The 15,640-nt window shown below is 37.4% G+C and overlaps 1 pseudogene; it reads left to right on the top strand.

Annotated features, from left to right (window-relative positions):
* The first annotated feature begins 1,070 nt into the window (after positions 1-1,070).
* LOC103223784 (heat shock protein HSP 90-alpha-like) lies at positions 1,071-3,260 on the top strand (annotated as a pseudogene).
* The last annotated feature ends 12,380 nt before the right edge of the window (positions 3,261-15,640 follow it).

The following is a 15,640-nucleotide window of genomic DNA, read 5'->3' as shown; positions in this document are numbered from 1 at the left end:
AAAACAGAGATATAGACCAATGGAACAGAACAGAGTCCTCAGAAATAATACCACACATCTACAGCCATCTGATCTTTGACAAACCTGACAAAAACAAGAAATGGGGAAAAGATTCCCTATTTAATAAATGGTGCTGGGAAAATTGGCTAGCCATAAGTAGAAAGCTGAAACTGGATCCTTTCCTTACTCCTTATATGAAAATTAATTCAAGATGGATTAGAGACTTAACTGTTAGACCTAATACCATAAAAACCCTAGAAGAAAACCTAGGGAATACCATTCAGGACATAGGCATGAGCAAGGACTTCATGTCTAAAACACCAAAAGCAATGGCAACAAAAGCCAAAATTGACAAATGGGATCTAATTAAACTAAAGAGCTTCTGCACAGCAAAAGAAACTACCATCAAAGTGAGCAGGCAACCTACAGAATGGTAGAAAATTTTTGCAATCTACCCAACTGACAAAGGGCTAACATCCAGAACCTACAAATAACTCAAACAAATTTACAAAAAAAACCACAAACAAGCCCATCAAAAAGTGGGCAAAGGATATGAACAAACACTTCTCAAAAGAAGACATTGGTAATGAATACACAATCTAGAAAGATGAAAGTATGACATGAATAGCATAAAAAGTGGGTGGAGTGAAGTAAAAGCATAGAGTTTTTGTATGCAATTTCAGTTGTTAGCAACTTAAATTAGAATGTTATAATTATAAGATGTTTTATATGTGCCCCATGACAACCAAGTAAAAAAAACGCCTCTAGTTGATACACAAAAGATAGAGACATGAATCAAAGCATACAACTATCAAAATTCAACAAATTATAAAGAAAGGTAGGAAGATTAGAAAAAAGAAAGAAAAGAACTACAAAGCAGTCAGCCAAAATCAAAATGCCAGTAGTAAGTCCTTTACCTATTAATAATTACTTTAAATTTGAATGAATTACATTTTCCAATCAAAAGATACAGAGTGGCTGAATAGATTTTAAGAAAAGAAAAGAAAAGAAAAGAAAAAGCCACAGTACCTCACCATCCTGGTGCTGCTGCGCTGTGGAGGCCGTGCAGTCTCTTAGCCAAGATGCCTGAGGAAACCCAGACCCAAGACCAACCGATGGAGGAGGAGGAGGTTGAGATGTTCACCTTTCAGGCAGAAATTGCCCAGTTGATGTCACTAATCATCACTACTTTCTACTCGAACAAATAGATCTTTCTGAGATAACTAATTTCAAATTCGTCAGATGCATTAGACAAAATCCAATATGAAAGGTTGACGGATCCCAGTAAATTAGACTCTGGGAAAGGGCTGCATATTACCCTTATACCAAACAAAGAAAAAGAAGATCAAATCCTCACTATTGTGGACACTGGAATTGGAATGACCAAGACTGACTTGATCAATAACCTTGGTACTATCACCAAGTCTGGGACCAGTGTTCATGGAAGCTTTGCAGGCTGATGCAGATATCTCTATGACTGGCCAGTTCAGGGTTGTTTTTTATTCTGCTTTTTTGGTTGCCAAGAAAGTAACCGTGATCATCAAACATAACGATGATGAGCAATATGCCTGGGAGTCCTCAGCAGGGGGATCATTCACAGTGGAGACAGACGAGTGAACCTATGGGTCATGGAGCAAAGGTTATCCTACACCTGAAGAAAGACCAAATTTTGAGTGCTTGGAGGAACAAAGAATAAAAAGGATTTTGAAGAAACATTCACAGTTTATTGGATATCCCATTACTCTTTTTGTGGAGAAGGAACGTGATAAGGAAGTCAGCGATGATGAAGCTGAAGAAAAGGAAGATAAAGAAGAAGAAAAAGAAAAAGAAGAGAAAGAGTCCAAAGACAAACTTGAAATTGAAGATGTTGGTTCTGATGAAGACAAAGAAGAAAAGAAGGATGGTGACAAAAAGAATAAAAAGATTAAGGAAAAGTACATCGATCAAGAAAAACTCAACAAAACAAAGCCCATCTGGACCAGAAATGCCGATGGTATTACTAATGAGGAGTAAGGAGAATTATACAGGGGCTTGATCAGTGACTGGGAAGATCACTTGGCAGTGAAGCATTTTTCAGTTGAAGGACACTTGGACTTCAGAGCCCTTCTATTTGTCCCACAACATGCTCCTTTTGACCTATTTGAAAAGAGAAAGGAAAAGAACAACATCAAATTGTGCGTACACGGAGTTGTCATCATGGATAACTGTAAGGAGCTAATCCCTGCATATCTGAACTTCAGTAGAAAGGTGGTGGACTCAAAGCATCTCCCTTTAAATATTTCCTGTGAGATGTTGCAACAAAGCAAAATTTTGAAAGTTATCATGGAGAATTTGATCAAAAAATTCTTAGAACTCTTTACCAAACTGGCAGAAGATAAAGAGAACTACAAGAAGTTCTATGAGCAGTTCTCTAAAAGCATAAAGCTTGAAATATTCGAAGACTCTCAACACTGGAAGAAGCTTTCAGAGCTGTTAAGGTACTATACATCTGCTTCTGGTGATGAGATGGTTTATCTCAAGGACTACTGCACCAGAATGAACGAAAACTAGAAACATATCTAATATATCACAGGTGAGACCAAAGACAAGGTAGTTAACTCAGCCTTTGTGGAACATCTTTGGAAACATAGCTTAGAAGTGATCTATATGATCAAGCCAATTGATGAGTACTGTGTCCAACACTGAAGGAATTTGAGGGGAAGACTTCAGTGTCAGTCACCAAAGAGGGCTTGGAACTTCCAGAGGATGAAGAAGACAAAAAGAAACAGTAGGAGAAAAAAAACAAAGTTTGAGAACATCTGCAAAATCATGAAAGACATGTTGGAGAAAAAAGTTGAAAAGGTGGTTATGTCACACTGGCAACATCTCCAGGCTATATTGTCACGAGCACATATGGCTGGACAGCAAACATGGAAAGAATTGTGAAAGCTCAAGTCCTAAGAGACAACTCAACAATGGGTTACATGACAGCAAAGAAACACCTGGAGATAAACCCTGACCATTCCATTACTGAGACCTTAAGGCAAAAGGCAGAGGCAGATAAGTAAAGTCTGTGCAGGATCTGGTCATCTTGCTTTACGAAACTGCTCTTTCGTCTTCGGACTTTGGTCTGGAAGATCCCCAGGATCTACAGGATGATCAAACTTGGTGTGGGTATTGATGAAAATGACCCGACTGCTGATGATACTACTGAAGAAATGTCACCCCTTGAAGGAGATGATGACACATCATGCATGGAAGAAATAGACTAAACTCCAGCTGAAGGATGACTTAAATACTGGTTCAGTACTCTACAATTCCTCTGATAATATATTTTCAAGGATATTTTTCTTTGTTTTTTGTTAACATTTAAAAGTCTATATGGCATGACAACAACTACTTTAAGGGAAAGATAAGATTTATTTCTACTTCTAAGTGATGCTGTGATACCTTAAGTACTAAAGCAGAGCTAGTAATTTTTTTTAGCTTCCCATTGGCTTATTTTAACAGACAGAGGCAATGCGTGTTGTAGGATGTATGTAACATGATGTCTACTTTGTGGTCTAAAGTGTTTAGCTATTAATTCGTATTCCTTAGTAGGCCATATCTTGTTATCCAAGTGTTCCTGAGCTATACCTTGATGTTTAGAAGAAAAGGATTTGTTACATTTTGTAGGATCTACTTTTGAACTTTTCATTCCCTGTAGTTGCCAGTTCTGTATGAACTAGTCCTCTAGAAATAGATTAACCTAAAGCAACTTGATGGAAGGAAATCTCCACAGAGAGTTCTTATTTTCCAAACAAAAGTATTGTTTGGAGGAGCAAAGTTATAAGCCTACCTAAGCCTAACAGAAAACTTTTCAAAAAATAACTCAGCCAGTCTTGTGGTTGGAAGTGCAGTGCCTGAGTCACATTCTCCTTAAAGTTGTAACAAATACAGATGAGTTAAAAAACAAAAAGTCAAGATCTAACAATATGCTGCCTACAAAAGACCCTTTTCAGCCTTAAGAGCACATGTTAAAAGTGAAGGAATACAGAAAGATATTTTATGCAAATATAAACCCAAAAGAACATCAGGGAAAGGTATACTTCCATCAGACAAAATAGACTTTCAATCAAAATTTGTCATAAGAGACAAAGTCACTGTATAATGATAAAGGGGTGATATAATCTTGAGGATATAAGAACAGTAAAGACAGATGCATTCAACATGGGAAAACCTAAACATATATAAAGCAAGTAGTAACAGAACTATAGGGAGAAATAAACAGCAATATAATAATGAGACTTCACTATCCTACTTTTAAAAATGGACAGATCATTCAGACAGTGAATCAATGCAGAAACAGGAGACCTCAGTAACACCACTGGCCAAATGAACCTAATAAACATATACAGAACATTTCACCCAACAGAAGTTTAGTATAAAATTTTCTCAAGTGCACATGGAACATTCTCTAGAATAGATCACGTTAGGTCACAAAACAAATCTTATCATATTGAAGAAGACTAAAATCATCTCAAGTATCTTTTCTGGCTACAATGATATAAATATATAAATCAATAACAGGAAAAAATTTAGAAAATTACAAATAGGTGGAAATTAAACAACACACTCATAAACTACCAATAGGTCAGAGAAAAAAAATCAAAGGAAAAATCAAATGTACATGGAAATAAACAAAAATTGAAACACTATAGCTTTGCCCAGATGTGTCTCCTCATCCCCATGGAACAGGAAGCTAGGGAACCCAGAATGCTCATCCTGGCCATCACCTGAAATAACAGAGAATACCTGAGAGTAATCAAAGCTCAATTACATAGCCATCTGCTTATGTACAACTGGCTCTTACCCTTAAGTACCATCTACTGCTCTGCAGATCAAATTGCACTGCCTAATATAAAATCTGACAAAAGAAGTGAGGAGGGGTATAGAAACAAAGCCAAAAGACCCTACTTGACATACTCTCGATTGCACCACTTAGAGAGAAGGGGAAGGGAAAAATATACATAAGAAAAGAAAAAAAAATCCTATCCACACAAAAATAATTATGAAATTTAGAAGTGCCATCCTCTCCAGATGAAAGGGATCAATATAAGGATTCTGGCACCATAAAAAATCTGAATCTTGTGACATCACCAAAGAATTACACTAGCTCTCCAGCAAGGACTCATAACCAAAATGGAAGCTCAGAAATGACAGGTAAATAATTCAAAGCATGAATTACAAGAAGGCTCAATGAAATCCGAGGCCATGTTGAAAATCAACACAAGGAAACTACTAAAACAGTGCAAGAAATGAAAGAAGACATAAACATCTTAAAAATAAATTAATCAGAGATCCTGGAATTAAAAACTCACTTAAGAAATTTCAAGAGACAGCTGCAAGTTTTATCAATAGATTAAACCAGGCAGGAAAAAAGAAAAAAGAATTTCAGCCTTTTAAACTGGCTCAGGCAGACCACACACAGAGAAAGAGAGAGAGAAGAATAAAAGAAAAGAAAATCAACAAAGTCCTTGAAAAATATGCAATTATGTAAAGTGACCAAACCTATGAGTTACTGGTATTCCTGAGAGAAAAGCAGTAAAAGTGAAAAACTTGGGGGGCAGAGCAAGATGGCCGAATAGGAACAGCTCCAGTCTCCAACTCCCAGCGGGAGAGACACAGAAGACGGGTGATTTCTGCATTTTCAACTGAGGTACTGGGTTCATCTCACTAGGGAGTGCCAGACAATCAGTGCTGGTCAGCTGCTGCAGCCCGACCAGCGAGAGCTGAAGCAGGACGAGGCATCGCCTCACCTGGGAAGTGCAAGGGGGAAGGGAATCCCTTTTCCTAGCCAGGGGAACTAAGACACACAACACCTGGAAAATCGAGTAACTCCCACCCCAATAATGCACTTTAAGCAAACAGGCACACCAGGAGATTATATCCCACACCTGGCCAGGAGTGTCCCATGCCCACAGAGCCTCCCTCATTGCTAGCACAGCAGTCTGCAATCTCACGGCAAGGCAGCAGGGAGGCTGAGGGAGGGGCACCCGCCATTGCTGAGGCTTAAGTAGATGAACAAAGCAGCTGGGAAGCTCGAACTGGGTGGGGCTCACAGCAGCTCAAGGTGTCCTGCCTGTCTCTGTAGACTCCACCTCTGGGGACAGGGCACAGCTAAACAACAACAACATCAACAACAAAAAGCAGCTGAAACCTCTGCAGACGCAAATGACTCTGTCTGACAGCTTTGAAGAGAGCAGTGGATCTCCCAACACAGAGGTTGAGATCTGAGAATGGACAGACTGCCTGCTCAAGTGGGTCCCTGACCCCTGAGTAGCCTAATTGGGAGACATCCCCCACTAGGGGCAGAACAACACCCCATATCTCACATGGTGGAGTACACCCCTGAGAGGAAGCTTCCAAAACAAGAATCAGACAGGTACACTCACTGTTCAGCAATATTCTATCTTCAGCAACCTCTGCTGCTCATACCCAGGCAAACAGGGTCTGGAGTGGACTTCAAGCAATCTCCAACAGACCTACAGCTGAGGGTCCTGACTGTTAGAAGGAAAATTAACAAACAGGAAGGACACCTACACCAAAACCCCATCAGTACGTCACCATCATCAAAGACCAGAGGCAGATAAAACCACAAAGATGGGGCAAAAGCAGGGCAGAAAAGCTGGAAATTCAAAAAATAAGAGCACATCTCCCCCTGCAAAGGAATGCAGCTCATCACCAGCAATGGATCAAAGCTGGAAGGAGAATGACTTTGACGAGATGAGAGAAGAAGTCTCCAATCCATCAAACTTCTCAGAGCTAAAGGAGGAATTATGTACCCAGTGCAAAGAAACTAAAAATCTTGAAAAAAGAGTGGAAGAATTGATAACTAGAATAATTAATGCAGAGAAGGCCATAAACGAATGGACAGAGATGAAAACCATGACATGAGAAATATGTGACAAATGCACAAGCTTCAGTAACCGACTCAACTGGAAGAAAGAGTATCAGCAATTGAGGATCAAATGAATGAAATGAAGTGAGAAGAGAAACCTAAAGAAAAAAGAAGAAAAAGAAATGAACAAAGCCTGCAAGAAGTATGGGATTATGTAAAAAGACCAGATCTACGTCTGATTGGGGTGCCTGAAATTGAGGGGGAAAATGGAACCAAGTTGGAAAACACTCTTCAGGATATCATCCAGGAGAACTTCCCCAACCTAGTAGGGCAGGCCAACATTCCAATTCAGGAAATACAGAGAACGCCACAAAGGTACTCCTCAAGAAGAGCAACTCCAAGACACATAATTGCCAGATTCACCAAAGTTGAAATGAAGGAAAAAACCTTAAGGGCAGCCAGAGAGAAAGGTCGGGTTACCACAAAGGGAAGCCCATCAGACTAACAGCAGATCTCTCGGCAGAAACTCTCCAAGCCAGAAGAGAGTGGGGGCCAATATTCAACATTCTTAAAGAAAAGAATTTTCAACCCAGAATTTCATATCCAGCCAAACTAAGTTTCATCAGTGAAGGAGAAATAAAATCCTTTACAGATAAACATGCTTAGAGATTTTGTCACCACCAGGCCTGCCTTACAAGAGACCCTGAAGGAAGCACTAAATATGGAAAGGAACAACCAGTACCAGCCATTGCAAAAATATGCCAAAATGTAAAGACCATCGAGGCTAGGAAGAAACTGCATCAACTAACGAGCAAAATAACCAGTTAATATCATAATGGCAGGATCAAGTTCACACATAACAATATTAACCTTAAATGTCAATGGACTAAATGGTCCAATTAAAAGACACAGACTGCCAAACTGGATAAAGAGTCAAGACCCATCAGTCTGCTGTATTCAGGAGATGTATCTCACATGCAGAGACATACATAGACTCAAAATAAAGGGATGGAGGAAGATCTACCAAGCAAATGGAGAACAAAAAAAAGCAGGGGTTGCAATCCTAGTCTCTGATGAAACAGACTTTAAACCATCAAAGATCAAAAGAGACAAAAAAGTCCAATTACATAATGGTAAAGGGATCAATTCAACAGGAAGAGCTAACTATCCTAAATATATATGCACCCAATACAGGAGCACCCAGCTTCATAAAGCAAGTCCTTAGAGACTTACAAAGAGACTTAGACTCCCATAGCCTTGCCGCTGCCTTGCAGTTAGATTGCAGACTGCTGTGCTAGCAATGAGGAAGGCTCCGAGGGCGTGGGACCCTCCTGGCCAGGTGTGGGATATAATCTCCTGGTGTGCCCGTTTGCTTGAAGCGCAGTGTTGGGGTGGGAGTTACTCGAGTTTCCAGGTGTTGTGTGTCTTAGTTCCCCTGGCTAGGAAAAGGGATTCCCTTCCCCCTTGTGCTTCCCAGGTGAGGCGATGCCTCACCCTGCTTCAGCTCTCGCTGATCAGGCTGCTGCAACTGACCAGCACCGATTGTCCGGCACTCCCTAGTGAGATGAACCCAGTACCTCAGTTGAAAATGCAGAAATCACCTGTGTTCTGTGTCGCTCCCACTGGGAGCTGGAGACTGGAGCTGTTCCTATTCGACTCTCTTGCTCCACACCCCCATTTACTTTTTTTAAAAAAGACTTTTATTTTAAGTTCTGGAGCACATGTGCAGGTGCAGGCTTGTAATATAAGTAAACTTGTGTCATGGCGGTTTGTTGTACAGATTATTTCATCACCCAGGTATTAAGAGTAGTAACCATTAGTTATTTTTCCTGATCCTCTCCCTCCTCCCCAACTGCACCCTTCACTAGGACCCAGTGTGTGTTGGTCCCCTCTGTGTGTCCATGTGTTCTCATCATTTAGCTCCTGCTTGCAAGTGAGAATATGGTTTTCTGTTCCTGCATTACTTTGCTAAAGGTGATGGCCTCCAGGTCCATCAATGTTCCTGCAAAGAATATGATCTATTTTTTTAATAGCTGCATAGAATTCCACAGTGTATATGTACCACATTTTCTTTATGCAGTTTACCACTGATAGACATTTAGGTTAATTTCATGTGTTTGCTATTGTGAATAATGCTACAATGAACATATGCACGCATGTGTCTTTATAATAGAATGATTTATCTTGCTGCAATGAACATATGTATGCATGTGTGTTTATAATAGAATGATTTATATTCCTTTGGGTATATATCCAGTAATGGGATTGCTGGGTCAAATGGTATTTCTGTTTTTCGGTCTTTGAGGAATTGCTACACTGTCCTTTGTTACATTGGTTTTGTATCAAAAACTCTCAATTTGGAGTTCTTTAGCCAGGAGAAATATCTTCAAAAATTAAGATGAAATAAACTCTTGTTCAGACTGTCCAAAGCTGTGAAAATTTATCACTAGCATACTTTTACCACCAGTAAATGCTATATATAGCTTCAGGTATATAAAAAGTTATCAGATGAAAATGTGCATCTACACAAAAATATGATGAGAAAATAACATGCTAGATAGAAGTGTAAATATAAAATTAATTCTCTTTTATTTAATCAACCTCTTTGAAAGATACCTGATGGCTTAAAGCAAAAATAATAATAAAGAATTGTATGTTTAGAATAGTTGAAGTAAAATACACAGCAATAATAGTACAAATAATAGATTATAAGGATTTTGATTCTATATTAAATTATATAATATTACGTGAATGGTGACAGTTATACATTATACATCATATCTAGAGCTATGTTAGCTAATGAAGTAATCTTTAGCTCCATGTGAGTATTTAATTTTAAATTAATTATGATTCAATAAATGTAAAAATTCAGCACCCTGTTTATATTACCCACATTTTAATGCTTAATTAATAGCTACATGTTGTTGTGGACATTGTATTGGATTGAATAGACATGGAATATTTTCATCAACCCAGGAAGTTGCCCTAAACAAACATTAGTAAGCCAAAAGTGAGGTAAGTGGAGACATTAAAAGATACTTAATTAATGCTTTTAAGAAGGTGGTAAAAAGAAAAAAAATAGTTTAAGAGAAGATGTGAGATTGGATTAAAAACTAAGACCAATTTATACATAGCCTATAAGGATAGTATAAGTCTCTAGAAGAATCTTAGGAGAAAATTTTTGTGACTTTAGACAAAGATCTTTAAATCACAGATATTAAAAGATGAATTCAATACATTACACTTCATGCAAATTAAAAACATTTGCTCTTCAAAAGGCCTTTTAAGGAAACCGATAAAGCTTACTAAGTCAAAAAAATGAGCAAAACATATAACTGACAAATACTTGCATTGGAATGCAAGAATAATTCAAACACTTACAAAGACATAAATCCAATTTAAAAATGGGCAAAATATTTGATTAGATCTCAACAAAAATATTTTACAAATTGAAAATAAATAAAAAGATGTTAAATCTCAATAGTCCTTAGAGAGATGTAAGTTAAAATCAACAAGATACCACTATATGCCCTCTAAAATTATCACATCAAAAGACTGACATTATTAATCATTTGTGAAGTTATAGATCAATGGAAATTCTCACAGATTTTTTGTTGGAATGTATAATCATTCAGTCACTTAGGAAAGTTTTCCAATTTTACAAAACTTAAGCATAAACTTTCCTATTTTCCACTTATAATCTCCCCAACCAACCCTCAACTCCTAAAGAGAAACAAGTCTGTATTCACAAGAAAACTTGAACATTCATAGCAGCTTTATTACTAATAGTCCAATGTTGGGAAAAAGTCTTATGGGGTGACTATATAAACTGGCCATAAAAATATGGGACCGTAAGTTGTGGAAAGTCACAGGAGGCCTCTGAGGAAGAAAGCCTCCTTATTGCCATCACGTTCCCATGACCAGAGCGTGACCTGCTCTCTTATCTATAAACACTGGGCTCAAGGAGAAAGACACTCCTTTGAAGCACTGGAATGTGGCCAGATATGCCGACTCCTTGTTAAGCCCACTCCCCCACACAGCTGCTGTCCGCTAAGTTAAAGAATAAACCAGTAGTTAAGTTTATGCTGATTCAACTCAAAGAAAATTTACCTAAACCGCCACTGCTATAGATTAGGGGTATGACACACCATCCCCCTTTCAACATTTCACCCCTAAATATCTGCTTCTTAGATCTAAGTGATTGTACTCAATAAATATATTGTGTGGAGACCAGAGTTTGGCGTCTTTGCAGCCTCCAAAAGTGCATTGGCCCCTGGCACCCCGCTCTTTTTTATTCTTAACCTGTCTCTTCTCATTCCTTCATCGTCACCAAACTTTGGGTACCCTACGGGTCGTGTTGAGGCTGGTCCACAACAGTCCAAACTAAAAATCACCAAGATTTCTATCAACTGATGAATAGAAAAACAGTTGTGTTATATTCAGATGATGGAATATCACTCAGTGATTCCATGTAACTGATGCGTGAAAGAAAATGGAACAGTCTCAGAGACATTATGGTAAGGGAAAGTAGCCTGACACATAAGACTACATATTGGATGATTCCATTTATGTGAATTTCTACACAAGGCAAAGCTAAAGGAGCAGAAAGAATATCAATTGCTGGTGACTAACGGTAGGGGGATGGGTAGGAGATTTGATGTAAAGGGGCATGAAGACAATTTATACGTTGTTGAAAATGTCCTAGAGAACAAAAACATTCATGTTAATTGTTTTTGCTTAAGAATATACACATTTTCTCATGCCTGTAATCCCAGCACTTTGGGAGGCCAAGGCGGGTGGATCACGAAGTCAGGAGATCAAGACCATCCTGGCTAACATGGTGAAATCTCCTCTCTACTAAAAATCCAGAAAATTAGCTGGGCATGGTGGCGGTTGCCTCTAGTTCCAGCTACTCAGGAGGCTGAGGCAGGAGAATGGTGTGAATCTAGGAGCTGGGGCTTGCAGTGAGCCGAGATCACACCACTGAACTCCAGCCTGGGCAACAGAGCGAGACTCTGTCTCAAAATAATAATAAAAAAAAGAATATACACATTTTCAAAATTCATTGAACAGTACCCTTAAAAAGGTGAATTTTATTGAATGGAATTACCCTAAAAACATATTTTTATAAAGGTATTGTGTAATATCAATGAGAAAGAAGTGAAAAGTAATTTCTAATAAAAGCTCTGATGGGGAAATATAGAAAATTTTTTATTTAATTGCTTAAAATCTTGAAAATATAATGATGTACTTAATTTTTATTGGTGTTTCCTGAAGCTTGGGCCATTCATTGACTTCGAACTTTCTCATCTGCAAGTGAGTCAATTATGATTAGATGGTGTGAGTTTATTTTAATGAACAAATGTCAGTGTCTTTATAGAAAAATTGAAAGGGTCAGAGAAAGTGGGGGGACAGAGTAAGGAAATCAAAAAATCTATAAATGAAAAGATAGAACAAAAATATAAATAACTAGAAGAGATGAAAAACTGATAGATGACAAAGTCAGAACAAAAACATTCATAAAGGAGGAATTGGAAGCAGCAAATAGTCAAATGTATTCAAAATTCCCATTTTCATTTCTATGTCTGAACATATATTTATTCAATTATTCTTTTGACAAATTTATTGAGCACCTAATGTGTGCCATAGTTGAATGTACACATGAAATATTAGTAAACTAAACAGACAAAAATTCCTCCTGGAATCTGCACTTTAGTGGGAGAAAATTATAAACATGAACAAATATATACATGCAAGGGCAAAATAGTGTTCTGAAAACAAAAATAAATAAAGCAATGAGAAAACTGATAGCAGAGGCAGGGTGGTCCAGGAAGCCTTCTTTAATGAGCGATTTTAATGAAGTTAGGAAATCATCCTTGTGTATTATAGGTCAAGGAATCAAGAGAAAAGAAACTAAGGCAGGAAGAGACTTTGATAGTTTTAGGTATAGAAGAAGGCAATTCATTACATAACTCTTATTCTGTTTTAGATGTTTCCACTGCAGCAGCGTTAGCCTCTCCAAAGAATGCTATACTTGTAACCTCTTTCCCCCAAAAAATTCAGGTATGTGGAAATTTCATGAGATATCATAATAAGGAGACAATAGTCAATAATAAATAAATTGGACATTTTAAAATAACTTAAAGAGTGTAACTGGGTTGTTTCTAACACAAAGGGTAAATGTTTGAGGGGATGGCTACTCCATTCTCCATGATGCACTTCACATTGCATGCCTGTATCCAAACATCTCATGCACCCAATAAATTATACACCTACTATGTACCCACAAACATTAAAACTAAAAACAAAAAGAAAATTATGAGAAAATTTCAGCTCTGAGAAACTGGCTTGATCAGTGACATTATTAAAAGGGTATCTGGTCCTGGCCTACTTGTCTTGCTCCAGTGTCCTTGACACCCTGGCTAGTCTCTTCCCATTCATAACTTGACAGTGCGTTTGGGAAAGAGGTCAAAGATCCTGAAAGAGATGTGCAGCCACCAAAACTTCTTCCAACTTAAGACCGGTTGGAGTGAGAGAACCTGAACAGGGAAAGAGAATTTGAATTGAAATTTAGTTTGGTTATTTGTTGACTTGACAAGAAATAATCCTTGAGAAGTTAGATTTCCTTTGTGGTACTATCACAAAAGAACAGAGGTGGGGTCTAGGATTTTAATTTGTAAGAGTAAGCAGTTACTGTATTTGGGTCTAGAAATGTGTGACCTCGATCCCTGAGAGCAAAAACTGTCTTTTATGTGGAAAAGAGAGAATCACACAAAAGAATGCTGATTCAATATCCTCTGTGTCTTCGCTTCTTGGGAATTTGAACCAAGCAGTATTTTTTTTTTCAGACATAGACAAATTGGCATTTTGAGGATTTCTGAAGGTAAAGATTCAGCATGGTTTTCAAGAGTGCTCAGGTATAGATACTATGTCAGCATTCTGAAATAGTTTCCAGTTAGGAAAAAAATCTCTGTCTTGATCATCTAGCGTAGATTTTTAGTGATAGAGTTGGACTATTTGTGAGGACATGGAACGACAGAGTATAAGGACTGAGTAGGATTTAGTTTAAGCTTTAAATCTAAGACAAAATGACAGGTCTAGAGAAGTGTGGGGTGGTTGATTGTCAGGCTCTGAATGTAGGCATATCTTAGGTCACAAATTTTGTCTCTCTGCCTTTCTCTCTCTCTCTGTCTCTCATCTGTCTAGTTTATTATTTTTAAGCATACAATTTCAGCAGTTCTCACTGTTTGCAAAGTTCTGCAACTGTTATAGTTTTTTAATTCCAGAACATTTTTATCGCCCTCTAAAGAAGCCTCATACTGATTAGCAGCCACTTACCACTGCCCTCTCTCCCTACACTCAGCCCTAGGCAACCACAAATTTACTTTCAGTATCCAAAGATTTGCTTATTCTGAGCATTTCATATAAATTGAATCATACAATATTTAGTTTTCTGTGTTCTGAAATTTTTACTTACCATAACATTTCAAGGATCATTTATGTTGCATTATATGTCAGTGCTTAATTTATTTTGTGGTTATATCATACTTTGTTCATCCATTCATTGTTCATGGATACTTGGTTTGTTTTCATTTTTAGTTATTATAGATAATGCTGTTATAAACACTTGTGTATAAGATTTTTGTGTACTTGTGTTTTCAATTCCCTTGGGTAAACCTAGCAGGAAAATTACAGAGTAAACTAATTTTTTGAAGAATTGCCATGCTGTTTTCCAAAGCAGCTGTACCATTTTATATTCTCATAAAGATTACAAGAGAGTTCCAATTTCCCCACACCCCACTGATGCTTGTTACTACCTTTCTTCTTTTTCTTTAGTCTTAACATCCCTAGTGGATGTGCAGTGTATCTTATTGTGGTCTCAATTTCAATTTGTTCAAAATTAATTGAGTATACATGTAAAGATTTATTTCTGAACTCTCAATCTATTCAAGTGATGTATATGTCTATCCTGAAGCTAGTACCATGCTGTCTCGATTACTGTAGCTTAGCAGTAAGTTGCTACACTGGAAAATGTAATTTGTTCAACTTTATTCTTCTTTACCACCAATTTTTGGCTATTTCTGTCTCTTTCATTTCCATACATACTTTAGGATCATTTTGTCAATTTCTGCAAAAAAGTCAGCTGGTATTTTCGTTAAAAATGTCTTGAATCTGTCTATGAATTTGGGGATTATTGCCATCTATTAACAGTTCTCCAATTCATGAATATAAAATATTTTTGAATTTAAGTTTTCTTTAATTTCTTTAACTGGTGTTTTATAGGTTTTAGTGTATAAGTTGTATTTATTTTGTTAAATTTATTATTTTGTGTTTTATTCTTTTTGATGTTATTGTAAATGAAATTGTTTTATGAATTTCATTTTTGGATTGTTCATTGTTAGAGAAATACAACTGATTTTTGTGTGTTGATCTTGCAGCCTGCAATATTGCTGAAATCACTTATTAGTTCTAAAATTTGTGTGTGTGTGTGTGTGTGTGTATTGCTCAGTTTTATCTATACAACACAAGATCACGTCACTTGCAAATGCAGGTAGTTCTAATTCTTCCTGTGTAGAACCTCTGATGCAATGTTGAATGGAAGTAGTGAAAGCAGACATCTTTTTTCCTAACCTTAGGCATAAAACATCCAGTTTTTTACCAGAAAGCAAGATGTTAGCTGTGGATACTCCATAAATGCCCTTTGTCAGATTGAAGAAGTTCTCTTATTGTTCTAGTTTGAGTATGCATGTGTGTGTGTGTGTGTGTGGGTGTGTTTTAATT

This window comes from Chlorocebus sabaeus, chromosome 20, assembly GCF_047675955.1.
Source record: "Chlorocebus sabaeus isolate Y175 chromosome 20, mChlSab1.0.hap1, whole genome shotgun sequence".
Lineage (NCBI taxonomy): Eukaryota > Metazoa > Chordata > Mammalia > Primates > Cercopithecidae > Chlorocebus > Chlorocebus sabaeus.
This window is presented reverse-complemented; position numbering and strand designations above follow the sequence as displayed.